Raw genomic sequence first — 15592 nt, 5'->3', positions numbered from 1 at the left:
CAGAATGTTACTGAGATTTTGATATTCATTGAATCTGTACATCACTTTGGGTAGTAGTGACATCTTAACAATATCAAGTTTTCAAACCCATTAACCTGTGATATCTTTCAGCAATGTTTTGTTGTTTTATAAGCCTTTCACATCCTTGGTTAAGTTTGTTCCTAAATATTTTGTTCTTTGGGATGCTATTGTGAATGGCATTGTTTTCTTAATTTCCTTTTAGGACTGTTCATTATTAGTGTTTGGAAATGCATCTGCTGCTTGAGTATTCATTTTGCATCCTACTACTCTGCAGAGTTCGTTTATTCTGACAATTTTTGTGTGTGGCATATTTAAGAATTTTCTGTGTAAACAATTACAACATCTGCAAGCAGAGATAATTTTGCCTCTTTATTTGGAATATGTATGTCTCTTTTTTTTTTTTTTTTCATTTTCTTGACTAATTGCCCTTGCTAGAACTTCCACTACTGTGTTGGGTATAGTGGCAAAGTGGACATCCTTGCCTTGTTCCTGGTCTTATAAAAAAAAGCTCTCTGTTTTTCATCATTGAGTATGATATTAGATGTGGGTTGTTCATATATGGCTTTTGTTATGTTAAAGTAGTTTTTTTCTATCTCTATTGTGTTGTTTTTGTTATGAAAGGATGTTGAATTTTGTCAAATGCTTTTCTGCATAGGTTGAGATGATCATCTATTTTTTTTCTCTTTCCTCCATTCTGTTAACTTGGTATCTGTTTACATGTATCTGTACATATATAATATCTGTTACATGTTGACATATGTTTACATGTATCTATACATGTAAAATATAAAATGGAAAAGCCAACTGAAGAAAACTGATTTTCATATGTTGAACCATCCTTGCATTCCAGAAATAAATCCCAGTTAGTTAAGGGTAGGGTATTAAGTCTTCAAATATTATTGTAGAATTGTCCTTTCAGTTCTGTCCATTTTTGCTTCATATATTCTGATGGTCAGTTATAAGGTATAATGTTTATAATTATTATATCTTCTTGCTGTATTGAGTCTTTTATTAATATATATAATGCCATTTTTAATCTCCTGTAATTTTTTTTTTTTTTTTTTAATTAGAGACAGGGTTTCACTGTGTTGCCCAGGCTGGTTTCGAACTCCTGAACACAAGTGATACGGCTGCCTTGGCCTTCCAAAGTGCTGGGATTATAGTCATGAGCCACCATACTCACCCTTTTGTAATATCTTTTGATGTAAAGTATTTTGTCGGATATTAGTATAACCACCCTGTTCCCTTTTTGTTATTATTTGTATGAAATATCTTTTTCCATCCTTTCACTGTCTTTTTTTTTTTTTTTTTTGAGACGGAGTCTCGCTCTGTTACCCAGGCTGGAGTGCAGTGGCCGGATCTCAGCTCACTACAAGCTCCGCCTCCCGGGTTTACGCCATTCTCCTGCCTCAGCCTCCCGAGTAGCTGGGACTACAGGCGCCCGCCACCTCGCCCGGCTAGTTTTTTGTATTTTTTAGTAGAGGCGGGGTTTCACCGTGTTAGCCAGGATGGTCTCGATCTCCTGACCTCGTGATCCGCCCGTCTCGGCCTCCCAAAGTGTGGGATTACAGGCTTGAGCCACCGCGCCCGGCCCATCCTTTCACTTTTAACCTATTTATGTCTTTGGATCTAAAATGAGTCTCTTATAGACAGCACATATTTGAATCATGTTTTAAAATCCATTCTGCTTATCTCTGTGTTTTGACTGAAAAATTGAATTCAATTACATTAAAAGTAATTACTGCTAAGGAGACACTTCTTTTGCTGTTTGCTTTCTATATGCTTTAGAGCATTTTTTTACCCCTCATTTTCTACATTGCTGTCATCTTCAGTGTTTAATTAATTTTTTATAGTATGGTGTTTTAATTCCCTTCTCATTTCCTTTTGTGTTTATTCCATAGCTGTGTTCTTTGTGGCTACCGTAGGAATTACATTTAACATCCTAAAGTTACAACATTCAAATTTAAACTTACACAAACTTAACTTCAATAGCATGCAAATACACAATACCATACAAAATCACTGCTTGTATATAGCTCCTTATCATTTCAGTTATTGATATCACAAAATTACATCTTTATACATAGACTAATAATTTTTGTATGTCCAGAAAGATAGACTAATAATTTTTATGCATTAGACTCTTGAGTCATGTACAAACAGAAAGTAGAGTTATAAACTAAAGTCAAAATAATGCTAGTTTTTATAATTGCCTATGTATTTACTTTTGTGGATATCTTTATTTCTTCATATGGCTTTGTGTTACTTTCTAGTGTCTTTTGTTTCAACTTGCAGCACTCCCTTTACCATTTCTTTAAGGGCAGGTCTGTTGGTAACAAACTCCCTCAGCTTTTGTTTATCTGTGTATGTCTTAATTTCTCCCTCACTTTTGAAAGACAGTTCTCTGGATAAAAGTTTTTGATTAACAGTTTTGTTTTGTTTTGTTTTAGCACTTTGCGTAAAATGGCCTACTGCATTCTGGACTTCGAAGTTTCTGATGAGAAATATGCTGATACTTTTGTTGAAGAAATCTTATATGTGATGAGTTCCTTCTCTTTCTGCTTTGAAGACACTTTGGCTTTGGCTTTTGATGGTTTGATTTTAGTGTGTTTTGGTGGGACCTCTTTGATTTTATCCTAGTTGGAGTTAGTTGAGTTTGGTGGATACTTATAATCATGCATTTCATCAAATTTGAGGAGTTGTTAACGTTATCTTCAAATAATCTCTCTGCCTCCTGTTTCAAATAATTTCTCTTCTTTTGGGGCTCTCACTTTAATTAGAGACAGGATTTCACTGTGTTGGTCAGCTTGATTGCCTTAGGCTGTGTTCACTTTTCTTTTCTTCTTTCCTTCCTCAGACTTGATAATTTCAATTGTCTTCATGTTTTCGGATTCTTTCTATCATCTGCTCAAACCTGCTTTTGAATATTTCTAGTAAACTTTTTTATTTCAATTATTGTACTTTTCAGGTCAAGAATTTTTTAGTTTCTTATGTTTTCTGTCTGTGTTGGTGTTTCTACTTCGTTCATACCATGTTTTCTTGACTTTTTCTAAATTTATCTTTAAGACTTTGAGCATCTGTAAGATAGTTGTTGGAAGGTTTTGTCTGGTAAATCTGCCATCTTGTCTTTGTCAAGTACATTTTCTGTTTATTTAATATTTTTTTTCGAATAGGCCATACTTTCCTATGACTTTGTATGCTTTGTGAATTTTTTGTTGATAAATCACTGTACAGAAATTGAACTTTTACTCTGGAAGTCATATCCTTCTCTTCCCCAGGGTTTGCTTTAAAAATTTTTATTTTAGGGGCCGGGCGTGGTGGCTCAAGCCTGTAATCCCAGCACTTTGGGAGGCCGAGGCAGGCGGATCACGAGGTCAGGAGATCGAGACCATCCTGGCTAACACGGTGAAACCCCGTCTCTACTAAAAAAAAAAATACCAAAAAAAAATTAGCCGGGCGTGTCGGCGGGCGCCTGTAGTCCCAGCTACTCGGGAGGCTGAGGCAGGAAAATGGCATGAACCCGGAAGGCGGAGCTTGCAGTGAGCTGAGATCGTGCCACTGCACTCCAGCCTGGGTGACAGAGCAAGACTCCATCTCAAAAAAAAAAAAAAAAAAATTATTTTAGGCTGTCTCTGTGCTGGGAATCAGCCAGAGGGTTCAACTTAAGATTTTAAAAACTCAGTTTTTTTCTGAGCCGATGCCTTTGCCTGGGCCTGTGCCTTTCCCTGGGCCTATGCCATGACTTTCTAAATCCTCTGTATATGTGGCTGCATTTGAATCCCCTAGTTCTTAAATACTAAACTCCCAAAAAGAGAAAAAGATAAAACTTTAGGGGCACAAAATATGCTAGTCCTTTAAATCCCCTGGAAATTGATTTAGCTGGAGTGGGAAGGGCTTGAAGCAATGGCTGCCTGTCTCTGTGTCTGTCCCTCTATCATCAGCAATCAGTGATTACCAGCATGGCTCCTCAATATTTGGAGCACGGGGCACTTATTGCCCAACCTGGCAATTGTGTGCAAGCTGCTCCAGGAACACATTTGCATGGCTGCTTGCCATGGGGCTGGGGGATGCGGAATGCGTAGCTGCCACCTTGCTAAGAGCTACCTGAAAACAATCACTGTTTACTGTCCAAGACTTCCTCTAGAAGTTGCAAGCCTTCAAAGTAGTTCCCAGAGTTTCAAAATAGTTATCTTAGATTCTACCAGTGAAATTTTTGTCCAGGTTGTAAGACGGATTCTTGGTGTTTCTTACTCCAGTAATTTCCCAGAATCCTTTGCCCCACAAGTATGTTACACCTCAAATAATCACCATTTCTTTTAGGCCAGGCCGGCCGTGCTTCTACTAATTTGTCTCTCTCAGAAACTGTCTAGGTTTTCATGTTTGATTCCAATTCACTCTATATGCCAAAACCCACACCCACAATTCTTTTTTAGACATGCTGTTCTCTTTAGACTTATATTACAGGTACCTGGCGGTACATCACATATCTGTGGGACTATGCTTTTTATATTTCTAGAAGTCACCCTTTTTTCTCAAGTAGAGATGACCTGTGAGGCACCACCATCTTTCAGAGGTCTTAGCACAGGGTCTGACAGCCATATCCTTGATGTGGTCTTTACCCAGTTCCCTAGGTTTGGTCTTCTTTCTGAAGCTGTTTCTTAATGACCATAGCTTTTACTTGGGAGCAAACAGTTTTACTTTATAATTCTAAAATGTCTGGACAATTCATCGTCCCTTTAATTCTACTTGGAAATGGACCACTTTTTTTTAAATGTCATTTCTTTCTTGTAGTAACTTACCAAATACGGCACAAAACAGACAGCTCATATGTTCATTTTCCCTCATAGTCTACTACCTGAACTCCACAAGTTTATTATAATTTTTCTCTCAGATTATCCCATGCAATATTTTTACCAAATGTTTTGCCACTATGAGTCATCATTTCTCCTGTAACCATTTTCCTTGCCATTTTCCAGCTTGCTGTTTTAGTTTCATACTTCTTGCTTTCTGATTCCAAATCTATCACATTATTTTAGGTTTTTTGCTACGGGAGCATCCTATGTCTAGGTTACCATCTTCTCTATCTATTAGCTTTTGCTATAGTAATGCTTCTAATTTAGTGACAAAAATAATTTATTTTTTCTCATGCATCCTGGGATGAACAGATTTAAGTTTAGCTTGGCTTCAAACCGGAGTTTGGGTCCAGGTCTGCTGTTCTGCCTTAGACTGTCAAGTCAGGACATAATCTCATGGTGATAATGGAAGCATGGGCAAGTTCAGTTGAATAAGTGCAAATCAAGGCTCTGATTGCAGCACAGTTACTAACATCTTAAGGCAGAATGAGTAATATGACTGAACCCAAAGTCAAAGGGCAGGGAGGTACCCTGCCTCTAGTTTAAGGAACAGCAGTCATGTGGCAAAGGATATGGATACAGGAAGGGATGAAGAACTGGAACCAATAATACAATGTACCAGTCATTCAAATCTTAAGCAAACATATATGGGAAAACTATATTAATATCATATAAGGATGTCATTTAAAAACATATCAGAGAAAAATAGTGATACTTCTTGAGAAAATATTTAATTCACCTGGAAACTAAAATAATTCTGAAAATGTATGCACCTCATAACATAGCCTCAAAATGTAAACTTACAAGACAAGAAGGAGAAATGCAAATTCATATTTACAGTAGGAGATTTTAACACACCATTCCCAATAACTGTTAGGACAGATAAATTTATAGAGGGAAAATTTGAACAACACAATTAACAAATGTGACATTTATTTTGTATGCAAAAACTTCAGAATACATATTACAACTACATAATACCCATTATTTTTAAGTGCACGCAACACTTAAAAATTGGACCATTGTCTCAGGCAGTTCAGGCTGTTATGAGAAAGTATCATAGACTGGGTTGCTTATAAAGAACAGAAATGTGTTTCTCATGTTTCAGAGTTTGGAAGTCCAAGGTCAGGGTGCCACCATGTTTGGGTTCAGGTGAAGGCCTTGTTTTTGCCTGTAGATTGCTGTCTTATTATATCCTAAGATGGCAGGAGGAGAGGTAGAGAACTCTCTGGGATCTCTTCAAAAAGGGCAGTAATCTCATCCATGAGGGCTCCTCCCTTATGATTTTAAATACCTCCCAAAGGTTCCACCTTTTAATACCATCACATTGGTGATTGGGAGTTCACCATATGAATATGTGGGGGGTAGGGGCGCACACATATTCAGTCTATAACAACTATATTTTAGCCATAGAGTACCAACAAATTTCAGAGAAAATTAAATTCAGATGGAGTATAGTCTCAGATCACTATGGAATTAAACTAGAAAAGAACAACATAGAGATAATTAGAAAACCTCTGTATATTTGGAAATTTCAAAATACGCTATTAAATATCCCATGCCTCAGGAATAATCACAATAGAAAAATAGGAAATATTTTAAAATAAATTATAATCAAAATACTTTATATCAAAATTTGTGGGGGACATAGCTAAGGGATGCTTAGATGCATATATTAGATGCATATATTAGATGCTTTAGATGCATATATTAGAAAAGACGAAGAGCAAAAATCTCAGTGATCTAAGCATGCAGCTGAAGAAAGTAGAAAAAAGAACAAATGAAAACCAAAAAGAACTGAAAGAAAATAATTTAAAAATAGCAATTAATGAAATAATAAACAAACATTCAGTATAGCACATCAGCAAAGTCAAAAGTTGGTTCTAGAGGAAGGATAAGAAAGGCATAACTAACCAAATTCAGGTATTAAAAAGAAGGTCTGGGTGCACTTTGGAATTACCTAGAGTGTTTTGTTGTTTTTTTAAAAATACTGATGCCCAGGCCCCTCATTTGGTCAATTAAATCAGAATTTCTAATTGTATTTCTGTATTAGTATATTTATTAAATGCCCCCATTGATTGTAATATGAAGCACAGGTGAGAACCATTGATATAGCAAATAACATTTTGATGTCATTTCAACCTTTTTGCTTATACAATTCTTGTATAATAAGTTGTTACAGTTTTGAAACCTTTTGCATTTACCAGCATATCAATATCTTGCCATAGCAGTAAATATACTTCTGCCACTACATTTTAATAGTTGTATGATGTTTTAATAGTTGTGTAATATTCCATTATATGGTTATATTATCATTTATGTAACTATTATTGAGCACTTAAATTTTCAATGGTAAAAACAGTGCTAAGAGAATATCTCTGTAAAAGTGTTTTTCCAAACCTGGGCAACATGACAAAACCCCAACTTAACAAGAAATAAAAAAATTAACCAGGTATAGTGGTGCATGCCTATAGTCTCAGCTACTCAGGAGGCTGAGGTGGGAGGATCATCAGAACCCGGGGAGGTTGAGGCTGCAGTGAACTGAGACCGTACCACTCCACTCCACTCTGGGTGACTGAACCAAACCGTATCACCCCCCCCCCCCAAAAAAAAATTACTTTTCAGCTGGCATAGTGGCTCATACTTGTAATGCCAGCTACTCAGGAGGCTGAGGCAGGAGGATCACTTGAGCCCAGGAGTTTAGGTTGCTGTGAGCTATGATTGTGCTACTGTATTCCAACCTGGGTGACAGAGACCCCTTATGAAAATAATACCAATAAAGTATTTTTCACACATCTACAAATAGCACTCATTAAAAAATTATTTATTAAAATATTTTCTTGTGAGTATGATGAAATAATATGTGTGACAGTTGGTAAGTGAATTTTTATCTTACATGCTCACCTAGGAATTAGCTAGGTTAGTAGGGCTGAAAGAGATGTATTAATACGTGTTTTGCCAACCATTTCCCTAACACAATGCCTTATGTACAGAAGGCATACAAAAAGGCAGGGCACAGTGGCTCATGCCTGTAATCTCAACACTTTGGGAGGCTGAGGTGAGTGGATCATCTGAGGTTAGAAGTTCGAGACCAGCCTGGCCAACATGGTGAAACCCCGTCTCCACTAAAAATACAAAAATTAGCCAGGTGATAGTGGCGCGTGCCTGTAATCCCTGCTACTTGGGAGGCTGAGGCAGGAGAACCGCTTGAACCCAGGCTGCGGAAGTTGCCGTGAGCCAAGATCGCGCCACTGCACTCTAGTCTGGGGGATAGAGTGAGACCCTGTCTCAAAAAAAAAAAAAAAAATGCAAAAATGTTTGTTGAATAAGTGAATATATTTAATTCCTCAGAACTAATCACAATTGGTAGAATATGTGGACTCGTTACATTCAAAAGAAAGATCATGTAATTTTGGGAGCAAACCCAGTATCAGAAACCAATCTGTAAATTAAAATATTTTACTTTGAAATTAATATATAAGAATGAGAATGATTATTGAAATCTATGCTCAGCTAGCCATGAACCAAGAATTCAACTCTTATCTGTCTAGAAGGGGGGGTGGGAAAAAGCTCTCCTATGGTTAACTGCTGCCCCTCTGAGATACTTTGGTTTTCTGCTGCACTGAAGCCAGAATGATTTTATGTTGCAGTAAAAAATGACATTCTTACAATATTAATATATGATTATGGAAAATATTAGATAATTTAGCTAAGCAAAAATAATACAAATAACTCATAAATCCTATCATTTTCAAATAATAGTTTTTCTTTGGGGGAGCAGTACTTTTTTAATCAACCTAAAAGAAGTACTTCACACCTCCCACATTTTTACAATCTCTGTCATTCATTTTTGTTCACTGTGTATAACCTTTGAAATTTGGGTGCTTGATATGCATGGAAGATGCAACACAACATACATCTTTTAACTTATTATACCATTGGCTGTCATTCCCCAGCATTCATTCATTCATAATTCAGTCATAGATGTTCGTTAAACTCCTACTTTTTGCATTCATTCTGCTACCTTTTGAGAATACAGTGGTAATCAAAAACAGACATGGTCCCTGCCCTCATGGAGCTCTCAGTGGATTTGAAAAGTCTGTCATGAATTTAAAAATGACACAATAAATGTAAACCTGCCACTGTAATAAGTGCTATGAGAGAAAGGAACATGAGTTTGTAACAGGAAAATTTGATCTAGTCAGAAAAGGCTTTCCTAATGAAGTGATAAGTGAGGTTATATTTGAAGGAAAAGTAAAGCAGGGAGGGAGGAGCCTTCCAGGGAAAGGTGTAAAGTCCTAGGACAAGAAAGACTGGGAATGACAGAGAGAGGAAGCCAGCATGGCTAGTGTAGAGACAAGGAACTGGAGAGGAAAGTAGGGGCCAAATCATGGAAAAGCCCTGAAGTAGGAGCATACCTAGTATGCCCAAGCAGCAGTAAGAATTTCACCATGGCTGGAGGGGCATGAGCAAGGAGAAAAGAGTAAAAAGTGAAGTTGGAGAAGGAACAGTGTGCCAGGTAGTTTTGCAGTACTATCCAATAGCACTTTCTGTGATGATGGAAATGCTGTATCTGCACTGTTCACTATGATAGCCATTACTCCCTTGAAATTGAGTACTCGAAACATGGCTAGTGCCATTGAGGAACTGCATATTTAATGTTAGTTAATTTTAATTTAATAGCCTCTAGCTGTAGAGTACAGTATGCTAATGAACACTTGAAGGGTAGATAGTATAGCTGAGAAACTGAATTTTTAAAATTTTACTTCATTTTATTTAAATGTATGAACAGCCACATGTGGCTAGTGGCTGCCATATTGGATAGAACAGTTACAGCCTTGTGACCTTGGGCTTTTACTCTGAATTAAATTTGAATTACCTAAGGCCTGTAGCTAAATTGGTATTTTGTTTTACTTTTAAGCAAAATAATAAAGTTTCCTTTTTTGATAGGGTAAAGGAGAGGTGAAGATATGTAAGAACCTAAAGAAATACATAATTTCCTTGACTCATATTTTTAATTGATATCTTAAGATGCACTCCAAAAGGTGAAATGTAGGTGGTGACAGCATATCTAACTTTTTCTTTCCTGCCTGAACTTAATATCGCCTGCTCGTTAAAGGATGAGACAGGTCCTCCCAGTTAACATTCTCATAGAACATTTCACTTTTTTTATCTTTTGTCATTTGTTAACCTATGTATGTATTTGTATAACTATTCTATATCTTCTGTGCAACGCTCAACCATAAGATTATTATATTATTTAGGGCAGGGACTGTGCCTGTCTTATCCACATAGAATCCACAGTATATGAAATCCTAGTAGTCCAATAATGAATATTTAATAACTGAGTAAGTGAATAAAGTATTCAGCAATCTCATCTCTATTGTACTCATCCATCTGCTTATGTATCCATATTGACTGTTACCCCCTCACCACTGGCCATATAGAGTTAAAGGACTCTCCCTAACCTATTCATCCTGGTTACTTAAAACTATTGATAAGCGTAAGTCTCTCTATTATCTGTAATCCATGAAGCAGAGACCGTCTCCCATCCAATAAAAAGATTTAAATATCTTTTTAAAAAATATTTCAATACCCCCTTAAAGTGAGACCCAAAAGAACTGATAAAAAGATAGCCTGGTGACCTCTGTAGCTCAGAACTGAATTACTCTACAGTGACAACCCCCTCTTTGTCCCTCATAACCTCTCAGCTTTTATATAAGTCGTAAGATTCTACCTTATTTTAAATGAATAGCCCATTTTGACAGAGTAATGATGGTATGTGACAAATGGCACTTGTCTCATGGCATTTCCCTTAGCTAGCTTTACTCAGTTCAGTTATTGTTAGGTGACTTCAAGATACACCCTTATGCTGGTTTTGTCTTTGAGACTGATTTTCTCCAAGAACCCTCAGTTCTGGTTCCACGCACACGATAGAAAGGCCCTCAGTTATTTTGGCTCACAGTAGGACTGCTTTCTTCACTGTATTAGAGAGTTAGAGGATTATCGGAAAATCCTAGTACAATTTCGGAAGTAGAAACTTACCACAGAGACGTTTCCCCACATGAAATGTTTAGTGACAGTTGGAGTGGAAATAGGGGTCCATTGACCCTGGGTGTCAGTCCTGTCATACCCAGTTCACTGTGTCATCTTTAATAATGTACAGTTTGTGCTTCAGCCTAGAATCTGCAGAGACTCTCTCCTGTCCTTACCCCTTTCATTGATACCAGCAGTAGTAAAAAGATTCACCTTTGTGAAGCTTACTAAAATTCTTCCACATCTTCAGGTAATTCACAGGGATGAGGAAAATAAAAAGAAAAAATTAATAAAATTAATAAAATTCCTCTACGAAACTGAAATACTGTGCAGAGATTGTTGAGAAGGTATGTGCGGGATTGCTGGGTTTTCAAGCTAGATAAAACAGTAGTACCTATTCAAGTCACCACCACAGGGGGCCTCCTAAAAATAGACTGACTCTACTATGTAATAGCTTAGGACATTTTTATTGATATCATCTCTTGTCCTGCCCATAGAAAAGCCTTGAGCCTGGAAGGAGGAATTTGAGTGTATTTTCCTAAGAAACTGGTGCCACAGTAAACTGTATGTCTGTTTGTTCTTGAAGCCAACCTAGCAATTACCTTGGAATTCTAGGCCTCTGTATTTTTCTAAATGTTTTTTCCTTCTACTTCATCATTCCTGTTGAAAGAAACAAAACAGCATAAAGAAAAGCTACAGGTTACTCTGAATACACACCAAGTTTGGTAGGGGAGTAGTTGTCTTAGGTGGCGCTCTCACCACAGCACTAAGAGCTATACTGATGTAGTAAGGAAAACGTGGCCCTTTTGAATCTTAATGTGCTGTTCATTTCTATTCCCATTGCTACTCCTAGGATTTCTTATCTCTTGCCCTAGCAAATCATAACACATAGACATACATACACACACACACCCATCCCTGTCCAGTGCACCCAGTGGGGGGGAGGGGGCAGAGAAGACAAAGTCATTTATATAATGTGTCTCCCTGCTGAGCCCCTAATGGCCGAAGCTTTTGTTCTGCATTCAGTGGCTGCATGTGATGGGCAGGAAGCTGCAGTCTCCCTTTGTTCCATGGCCTTATTCAGCAATTTAGATCCATCATAAAAATCAAATATGCATGTTGCAATCGCCTTGTGTACAACAGCTTCAATTTTCACCTTTTTAAAATTTGAACTCCACAGGGGAAGAGAGGGAATGAAGGGAGAAAGGGAAGATAGGGGTAAGAAAAAAAAAATCGCTTTGTGTTTTTGCTTAGTGGACTGTGAAAATAGGCAGTCATGAAAAAAATTTTTTTTTTAATTTCATAGATGCATCCCATTCAAAACAAGACATGCTACCAAATTAGGCCTTGTGGAAATGCCCTCAAACCATCCTAGTTAACTCAGGCTCCAAAACTTGGATGTGAAATGATGGGTAAAGAGAAAAATAGAACGTTATAAAAGGGTAGAAAGAGGAAGACTATTTAGGGCTTGAAGAATCATCCTGTTCAGAGAGGTACCTCCATACCACTTATAATTATGCCAAAAAGGATGTTTTTTGTTCAGCTGATTGTCATGAGTTTCTTTTGTAAAAGAAATGATTTGGGGAAAAGGTTCATAGAGGGAGTGAGAGAGAGATTACACTTAAAGATATATTTCCTCTCTGAATAAAAATGAACACATTGACAGAGATGTTTTTGTTCACTTATTGATTTGCACACTATATTTAAAATTTTCCCAGAACTTCAAAGGATATGTTCCCTGGAGTTCAAATAAATTTGCATCAGCAGCTTTGGTATTGATTATGCAGAAAAATACAGAAACCTTTTACCTACTCCATTATTAGACTTGAGCAATGACTTTACAGAAGGGTGCATGCCCTAATACAAACAATGTGGCCAGTATTTATTCGATTTATTAAAAAAAGAAAGATTTGAAGAAGTGTGCCTCTTTATGCCTGGTTTCACTTACTAATATAGATTTTGAAGGCTCATGCTAAAATTGAAGCCAACTAGTTTGAAGATACTTTGCCTGTTCTTAGAAATGGAGCTCTTACAGGGTAAACCCATGGAGATTGCTGTTGTCATTATACAGACACTGAACATAATATAGGATGGGTGCACACTGAAAGAGTGATCTTGAGGCTCACTCAAGGTTGAAAAAACCTTTGATTATCTGGAGTGGAGCTTCTTCTGGAAGATGTACCAAGTGAGTCTGGGATCAAAACCAATTTCACAAGTTTGATTGAGTCATAATATGGAAATCCACCAGATTCTGCTTTGACTAATTAGAGATGTGTGAAGAAGGTTTCCCTTCTCCAACATTATTGATTTTTCTTTCAAACTCCCCAGTTTCACGGTGAAAATCTGTGGCATTTAAAAGTGTTCAATTTAGTACAGTTCACTGATGCATGTAATCTTTGCTAACTGCATCTCATTTTCTCTGAACTGGATTTTTCAGGCCCTCTTATGTCTGGGTATATTTTTTATTTACTCTGTATTTTAATTGAAATCAGAACATACAAATACTGAGAGGATACATTTAATATTTGAATTTTTTTTTTAGTTGCAAATTTTCCCTTTTCTCTGCTGGAAATATGGGCAATTACAAAAAAGTATAATTTTAAAAAGTGGATTCCACACAACTTAAGCCTACATGAGTGAAGAGATTTGTATATGTCTTGAGTGATTCTATCCTGGAAAAAGCAATAAAGATGGAGAAAAGCACCAGGAAATTTACAACATTGGATAAAATCTGTGATTGTATACCATCATAACTGAGGCAAAAGCTATGGCCCTATGCCACCTCAAGCCATCTCATCCCATCTTACCATTTAAGAGTACTCCATATTTTTAGGATATTATAGGCAGATAACATACTGTAACTTCTCATTAAAGTTAGGGCCACATGCTGGCATTTTATGTTCTCAACTTCCTTCATATGAGGAAAGATGCTATACAGGTGTATTAAATTATAAACATTTCATATTGGAGTGTGAAAGCTTTATCTTTGAATTCAAGGTAATTTAATATATAAAGGTATATTTTTAATTGAATATCTTCCTCTTCCCTATCATATGGCAACTTTATCCTCAGTTCTTTCTTCCCAAGAAATAAGTTGTAGAAGACCTAAAGGAAAAATTGTTTCAGGAGACTTTGTTTGTGTTTCAGGTCATTTCAACTACTATTCTTACCTCTGCTTTAAACAAAAAATACATGCTAAACCAATGATAGGTCTCACTGAAGTATTTTTCCTCTGCAATCACACAGATGTTGAGAGTGAAGCCTCCGAATTAGACAGTCTCAGTTCAAGTTCTGACTCCATCCTTGACTAGCTCTGTGACCTTGGGCAAGTTAAGCTTGAGTGTCTTCATTCGTAAAATGAATATATGAGGATAATAACACTTAATGTATAGGATCATGTGAGTTAAATGAGATTAAGTAGAGTATTGTCATAGGTTGCTTTCCTAGAGAAGCAGACCTGAGATTAACATTAAGTGTATTTATTAGGGGGTGCTGTCAATACCTGTGGTAGGTGAGCTGCAGTACATTCCAAGAAAGACCTCAGCCAACACTGAGGCAGGTTTTTTTCAGCCTCCTAGGAGCTGAGAGCAACTAAGGGGTATTGTCTTTTACCAATCTTTTTAGCTGTGGAAATAAATCCTTTATTCTTGAAGGGGGAGTTGGGTGGCACATTACAATGTCTATTAGAAGAGTTTAGTAAGCACTCAATGAATATTAGCTATATAATAGTGTCAATGTATATTTACCTGTGAGATCATTCTTAGTATCCCAAACAATTGCTTTCATTATATATTTTAATAGTGCTTTGGTAAGAGCATGGTTCTGGGACTGGATTTGAGGCCCAATTTCCTAATTAGCAGCTGAATAACACTAAGTACATTAGTCTCTCTGTGTCTCAGTTTCCTCATTTGTGAAATGGAAATAATAATAGTACCTATTCTCATAGGATTGTTATCAGGATTAAATATGTTAATAGTTACACTTTCAACAGTGCCTGGCATATAACACAAGCTCTGTAACTGCTCGTGCTTATCATCATCATTTATTAGTTTTCTTCTCTCAATCAAGTTAGGCATGTACAGTGAGTCCTCACTTAACATTGAGAGGTTGTTGAAAACTAACTTTAAGTGATACAACAAATAAAAAAAAAATGATTTTTTAATTGTCAGCATTATAATGACACATTGTTATTCAAAGACCTGATGTATCTTGTTTTACTTAAAGTCAGTTTCCAAGAACCTGTTGATGATATTGAAGATTTACTGTAGTCAAAAATACTTTGGAATCAGACAATGCTGGGTTTAAATCGCAGCTCTGTCACTTCCTAGCCGTTTTGATCGTGAGCATGTTACTTAATCTGTGATCCTGAGTATTCTCATCTGTCAAAAAGAAATAATATGTCTAACCTTATAGAAAGCACCAAATATATGAAGGTATTATGAACTTATGTTTCAGTTTACTTTCTCAAATGTAGTAATAACCCCATCCTTGGGATATCCTGAAGATTATGTGAGTTCACTCATGAAAAGCACTTAGAATGGTACCTGACAAAAAGTATGTGTTCAGTGAGTGTTAGCTAGTAGGATGGTGATGACGACAACTGTATAAAGGACTCTGCACAGTGCCTTGCATATCATAAGCTCTCAAATATTATTTTTGAAGCTCTCCATGAATGTTTTCTT

The 15592-nt window shown here is 36.7% G+C and overlaps 1 long non-coding RNA gene across 1 annotated transcript in view; it reads left to right on the top strand.

The window, feature by feature from the left end:
- Window positions 1-15592, top strand: part of LOC105491334 (uncharacterized) — a 371652-nt gene that overhangs the window by 247321 nt on the left and 108739 nt on the right. The window lies entirely within an intron of this gene.

This window comes from Macaca nemestrina, chromosome 18 (assembly GCF_043159975.1).
Source record: "Macaca nemestrina isolate mMacNem1 chromosome 18, mMacNem.hap1, whole genome shotgun sequence".
Taxonomy (NCBI): Eukaryota; Metazoa; Chordata; class Mammalia; order Primates; family Cercopithecidae; genus Macaca; species Macaca nemestrina.
Note: the sequence above shows the minus strand (reverse complement) of the source record. Positions and strands in the feature narration are given on the sequence as shown.